Source organism: Trachymyrmex septentrionalis, unplaced genomic scaffold (assembly GCF_001594115.1).
Source record: "Trachymyrmex septentrionalis isolate Tsep2-gDNA-1 unplaced genomic scaffold, Tsep1.0 scaffold16, whole genome shotgun sequence".
NCBI lineage: Eukaryota > Metazoa > Arthropoda > Insecta > Hymenoptera > Formicidae > Trachymyrmex > Trachymyrmex septentrionalis.
The window spans coordinates 2,596,136-2,603,715 of record NW_017304758.1 but is presented as its reverse complement, the minus strand read 5'-3'; positions in this window follow the sequence as shown (position 1 = coordinate 2,603,715).

The window sequence follows — 7,580 nt, the reverse complement described above, 5'->3', positions numbered from 1 at the left end:
AGAGAGAGAGAGAGAGAGAGAGAGAGAGAGAGAGAGAGAGAGAACATACAATAAGTCGGAGTCCGACAATAGGATACCGCGGGCGGTCTTTGTGATTCAAATCAATGTTTGCGATACTCGATGGCGCACTGCCTTTGTAGGCACCGGGCTTTCCTAGGCTTCTCGCGTATATGTATACGGTTGCAATAGCGCACGCCGCACGCATACGTACACAAGTGAGCTATCTGTCCCTATCAAGTGAGCGTGTTATATCGAGGTCGCGTATATACTTGCGCGAATGTGTGCACCGGCGATGCGGCGCATCTACCGTGCGACATGAGAAAGCTCATTGTATGTTCCGGCATAGACGCACTCGAAAACCAGAATCCTGAACGGCCCCCTTCTCCCTCCCCCCTCCCCCTCCCCCCCCCCTCGATCGATCTCCTTCTACCCGCGCGAATGAGCCGGCCGTCTCGTGCCGCGCTCGCGTTCATTCATATCCGACCGACGTTCGGGAAACCGAGACCTTTGGTTTCGCGATTACGTTCCTCTTGCGACGCACATCGATTTTCGCGACGCGCGTCTCTTCGCAGCGCGAAAGCGAAATCCTTTCTCGTTACTATTCATTGTGCGAGGCGACGGGCCCTCTTAAACGTGGTGCACGTGCGGTAAATTACTTCTACACAATTTCGCTGGAAATATTTCCTTAGTCGAATGTTTTTCACGTAGTTTTCGTCAAAATCGCTCCGCTGGTATAATTTATTCCATATCGGTAATACCCTGCCATATTTACATAATGTGATGATAAATGGCTAAGCGAAAGTGCTGGTGATAAATTTCTTTATTGCAGATCGATTTTTCGTTCGATTGTTCAAAAAGTGGACTCGTTCGTTTTGATAATAATTAATACAAAACTAATGACAAATATAATAACCGTAAAATAGATATTGAGAGATATACATACAGAAACTGTCTGAAATATTATAACTGTGATCCTTGTTTTTGTGTTAAGTTTTTAATATATATATTGTATATTAATTTAACATACGAATTTTGTGTTAAATTCTGTGTTAATTCTAAAATGAACGATTAAAATATATGTTAACATATTACAAATGTTAATTTTATTTAAAAAATATTCTACAATTTGCTCACACTTGTGTCCAACATATTCCATTTTTGCACATAAAATGGGTTAAAATAAATTTTCCAACCTGTCCAACATGTGTGTCGAAAGTAAAAAATGAAACGAGCAGATGATCATAAATTCACGTTAAGTTACTACTTTCTTTCAATGGTTAGACAATCTTAATGGTTTTAGATGTTTTACCTTCGTCAAAAGGTCAGGGTCAGATTTATAAGATATATACCCTTTACTCTTTAAATCATAAAAATGCGGAAGTAGACCATATTTCAAGTAATCCATTACAGAAAACAGATACATCACAACGAACTTTATATAAGTTCTGAAAAAAAAAATTTTGTTTATTATTGTTACTATTGTTTATCAAATATTGCTCATTTCAACATCTCACTGACCGCTCTTGCATTAAAATAAACTTCTCTCCGATTCATCGAACTTGGCACGCCGTCAAACTCCGTGTCAAAGTGAAGAAAGAAGAGAATACTGTGAGAGGGAGGGGGAGAACACGATCGCGCGATACGCAGGCGAATTCGTAGGCGTCCGATTGTCAACAGGTGATAGCATTGGGCCAGCTCTTAGAACTCGAGTAACGAGAGAAAGGGAGATTGTGTGTGTGTGTGTGTGTGTGTGTATGTGTATGCGACGAAGAGAAAGGAGGAAGGTGGAGGGGTGAGATCGAGCGAAAATCAGGGGGTGGTTGTGACGGGGAGAGAACGGTGCCGCGCCGGAAGGGTAGCCAACAAAGTCTTTATCGTTTCGAGGACCGATTACAAAGCTCGATTGTTGCCATTCTTCGGAATCCAAATAATCTCTCGTTCGTCCGAACCACAGCACGAGCAACCTACCATTGGAATAGAAATTTACAACCGTTGGCTTTACCAAGTGGCCAATACAGTCTTTTTTCTGTCACAAGGAGAATAAAAAAAACTATTAACGAGAATCTTTCTCTTTATCAACACAGAGTATAATAAAGTTTATCATTAAGTTCATTTTATTTAAAAAATATTTTACAATTTGCTCACACTTGTGTCCAACATATTCCATTTTTGCACATAAAATGGGTTAAAATAAATTTTTCAATCTGTCCAACATGTGTCGGAAGTGAAAAATGAAACGTGCAGTTGATCATAAATTCACGTTAAGTTACTACTTTCTTTCAATGGTTAGATAGTTTTGATGGTTTAGATATTTTGACCTTCGTCAAAAGGTCAGGGTCATTTAGATTTATAAGCCCTTTAAATCATAAGAATGCGGAAGTAAACCAAATTTCAGGTAATCTATTACTTTTTTATTACTATTACAGAAAAGTTTGACACTTTTGTTTGCTATTTATTATCATAATTATGGAACGATAAGGAAGATCGACATTATTGCCATCGATAAAATCAATTTTATAAGAGTAAAGCGAGTTTAACAAAAATTATGTAAACGCAATTAACTGTTTCTAGTAAGACTGCGTATAAATATTTTACAAGTGAATTCAGTAAATATACGATATTTTGAAGATACTTTAGGATACCGAACGATGCAATGACTATTGCTATGCAACCTAAACTCAACCAATTATTTCATGTCATGTATATCAGCCTCATCTCGCCTTTTATAATTTACTGGAAATATTTCTTACACACAAAAAAATGCAACAATTTCGTACTTCAAAAAAGAGAGTCAGTACGGTTTGACAGAAATTACGGTTGTAATAGAAAAGAAACTATATAGTTCCGGTAGTAGATATTTTTAATTTATACGAAACTGTTCAAGTGTTTCTAATTTGTAAACTTTATTTTATAGGTTCCAAGAACAGTAGACAATACAGATATTTTCTCATATATTACGGGTAAATGCTGTTATTATCGTAAATAAACAATTCGATTCAATCCCAAAAAAGAGAAAGCGTAAAATAAACATTACTTTTTCTAAAAAGGCGAAATAAATTTAGGATCACAAAGGATCGGTTGTAAATCAACGGGTCAAACCGCAAAGATTAAATGCGTCAAGATTAAACACAAAATGAATGTAGAAACAGGAAAAAAAATGTTAATTTTAACTTATGTTAGAGATAAAATCTTAAAGTTAAAAACTTAAAATTGAAATTAATTTTTGTTAATTTTAATATTTCTACATGTTTCAGAAAATCCACTGTGTCTTTAAGCTAATTTTATTAATATTTTATTTTTAACAGTGTATGAATTTTGGAATAAAATATCACAAGCGATTGGCCAGATATTTTTGATATCATAGCGTATAGTATATTGTTCAAGAATGAATTAAGATATCACAATATTATTGTTAATTTAATAGTTGTTATTATATATGCTGTTTACGTTAAGAAATATATTTTTAATAAAGGAATTAACATACAATGCCTGTCGGAACTTCACAAGTCTCAAGTGTAAAATAGGTCCATCTTTGTTGAGAATTCGTTAAGATCCTCTGTTAAACGGCAACAAGAATCATCTGCAAAACCAAAAGTTAACCATGCTATTCTCGTTGTATTATTATAATATTATATTATGTTGTCGTATCTTTGTTGTTATACCTATCGTATTATCTATCTTAATAGATATTTATTGATCGTATTTGTTTCTTTCAAATTTTTCGGAGATGTGTACTTGGGTAGAAAGGTGCGAACTTTGAGTATCAATTTTATATTATCTGCTAAATAACATACCCAGAGTTAGGATTAAAACAGAATGTATTTAGAAAAAAAGCGTACATATTCCCATGTAGGATTTTACAATTGGTCCAGTACTGAGCCAGTATTGATTGCCATAATTCAAGTACTGGCACAGTACTAGCAAACTACTGACCCAGTACTGACTGACAGAACTTTGACCGTCATTTATCAGTCAGTCATTTATCAGTGATGGTATAGCTTAGTACTGATTGAACCTTTGCCATCAGTTGACAGCCGTAGCATTGACTAAGCTAAGTTGGTTTCGTTGTAACCACTTGCTGACAATCCTGGGTTACACGGATAACATGGGTTATTTCAATTGTTTTTTCGATTAAGTTTTTTTCTTTAAACCTAATTCGATTAATTTTATTAATAGAAAACATTGAATTAAGGTTCATTGAAATAAGGCAAATTTGAGAAAAGTCTTCCCCCGTCGGAAGTACGTTTAAAAGATAGGATTTACGCCAGTTTTTCCACGCGAGTGTAACTGAAGTTCTCGTTCTTTCGCGACCGCGTAGCAATGCGTGAAAGCATCCGGATCCCGGATCGGTCTCTCGCGTCCCGCAGGACCGCGGCGGGCACAGGTGTACAAATAAATTGCGCGGGCATACTGATTGCGCGCGTACCTGCGGCATCTCGCGCTGCACCAGCCCGGTCTCGGCTGGCCGTTCTGGCTGCATCATTCTCCCTGATTGCTAAACGATGCGCGCAACTGCTCGCTCGCTCGCGCGCCTCCGCGCGCGATTAAATACATCCGCGCAAATCAGGATCTCATTGCGCTGTCAACGGCCAATGGGCACAACCGCCGGTCTACGCCGCACGTCCGTTTTGACGACATAATCTCTCTCTCGCCCGTACCCCATCCGTCCCTCCCGCGTCTCCCTCGCCTCTTCCGCCTCTCTTTTCTGGTTCCCGAGACATCGAAACGCTTTTTTTCTTTCTTGCGTTGCAAAATCTGCACCGCAACCGGATAGCCTTCGCAGCCGCACGATGCAATATCCCGTCGGCCAATTTAAATGTTCGTCGAGCTCCGCCTTCGAAGATGCCTGCCTATTTGATTTGTCCTTTTTTTTTTTTCTTCTTTTGCTAGAAACCGCTGTGAATTCAATCGTTTAATCGTTATATCAAGAATATTGAGAGGCCCTTCGTTGTTTTCTTCATGCAAATTGATGCTTCTGTAGAAAGAAAATTTATATGGCGCGATTAATGTGTTTCTCTCACTAAAGTAAAAACATCGACATTCGCACCAACGAAAGTACGACGGAATTGCTTTTACGTTTGTTTTGATGCGACGATCTATTTTTACGGAAGGTCGCGGGCCGGCGTCGCACAATAGTCGTAGTCGTTTGGAAACGTCCGGCATTATTGCGACGATCGATCCATAGACGCGCTTCGGAATCCACGCTTCGAAATTCGGTACGCGGCGGGAAATGACAATGGTACCCACCCTTCGTACGTCGGTCCACCATCTTATGACACTTAATTCGTGCTACGTCTGTCACCTGCCGGCAACACGACGTGTCCGCGCTGCGCGACACGGTTCTCCCGGTGTATTCAAGAAACCTCGAGGAGATTCGTTCCGCGTACGCGAACGTCATCCAACGCGTCTGGAATTTCAATACGTGCCCGGCACGATCGCATTTCGCAAATCTTCCGGTATCTTGGGTACACGTGCATGTGTATCGTTTGCGAAATCTTGCGAAAAAATTTTATCAGCGATACATTTTTTCCTTAACGAGCGATTACGCCCACGAAAAAGTGTGAGTCTCCGTTATTGTTATGTGTTTATAAATAATTGCAATTTAAAACGCGGGGGGAGGGGGGGTAACCATTTAATGTTAATCGTGGGACGGAGTCCTCGAAATCATTCGAAAAATTCCTATGAAATCTCTATAATCCGATAATTATACGCAACCACGAGAAATCATTGTATAGTATTCAGTTAAAATCGTATATTTTACCAAGTGACTTTATATGTAGTGAAAAAAATTATTTGTAATGAAACGAAATCGAATAAAATGTGATCTGTGGAACAATATTTCAGCTAGTTACCTACTCGATTTAAAATAGACCGATGAGAATAAATCTATATTATATGTATTTATATCTTTCAAAATCACTGAGGAGAATGCTGGTCTTTCAGTGTTCGGTTCACTTATTATATCGCTTTGTCAGAAACTTCTTACACTGGGTATTTTAAAAAATAACGCGTAAAAATGAATGTATCATAATAAACTTTTTTCAATCAAAACATTAGACGTTAAGAAATTTATATAACGGTAACAAACAAATGTATCTTTAATATCTTTAAAACCATCACAGATATTTCTTCAAAGGAAGCTGATTTGCAGGTTATATCTCTCCATGCTTAATACATCGTTAAATGCCAACGTTTCATGGACATTGCAGTTCACTTCATTAGGACGAGAAGCAACTTAAGGGTGATAAACAACTTGATACCGTACTGTATCCGCCCTTAAGTGAACTGTAATATTCACGAAACGTTGATATTTAACAATATGGACGGAGATAATCCGAGCAATCGAGACAGAAACAATCCGGAAACCGCGTAACTTCTTCAAATATATCTCTGGCTCTACCGATACAAATATTATAGATATATGAAATAAAAGAAAGCTTTTGTATGCCATAATGGAAATGGAGCCGGAATAAGCTGGCTTCAAGCGATCACTGTCGTATAACAATAAACTGTGAACAATTGTTATCGTTTTGAAAATGCTATTCATCCGCGCGTACCATTGAAATAAAGAAAAGACGGATATCTTAGTATCGATTTACTAGTTACATCCCAAATTCCCACGTTATCGTCTTCGTGCAAGATCCGAGATATAGCGACAAGAACGGAGAATCACTGCGACGAGGTCAGGCCCCTTTTCGCAAGGTCCCCCTTGGTACGATCGGGGGCCCTCTGCTCCATATAACCGAGCATGAACCTCGCCGAGGTGTACGCCGTGAAGAGGGTACGCTCTCCGAGGGTTCCTGGATCGTCTACGGGGGAAGGGGGAGAAGGGGGAGAGAAGCAGGGGACCCCCTTCGATATTTATTGCGGGGATGCGTGCCGGGCAGATATTATTATTTGTACCACGCGCATAATTCAAGCTGGTCATTAAAATTATTTTATTACTTGTTCTACACGCCGCCGCTCCCAGATTCCGCGCGGTCACCCTCGTACACGGTGTTCTTTCGCCATCTTCGTGGGAGCATCTTCGCGATCGCGTTTTTTTGCGATCGATCGAAGTAGTTAATAATTTTAGTGAATGGTACATAAAATGAGAATATCAATCGAGCAGTATTTTTTAATTATCAGTCATACGAGAGTAAAGGTATTGCAAACGTTTGCTCGTTTATTAATTTTTAGAATTTTCGAGTTTCAGCATAATTTTTCCCGTTAGTGCACACATACATACACACACACACACACACATATATATACACATTAAAAATGCTAACATAATAATATCAATGCTCTATAGAAGTTTTAAAAGTGAAATTTTCTCTGTCTAACAAAGTTTAAAAAATAACTGCCTATAACATATCGCTCCTTTACTTTAAAAATGATACAACTAAGAAAATTAAATTTCTCAGAAAAGGGAAGAGCCTATTTTCCAATTTGACAGAAAATTATTGACTAATCAAAAAGATATATATTCTTAATATATGATCAAATATCATTTTTTGTCAATACCATTTTCGTTTCACAACCCTTAAAAATTACCCTTTTTAATCTATGATAATTGAAATAATTTTTTTTATAAAGTT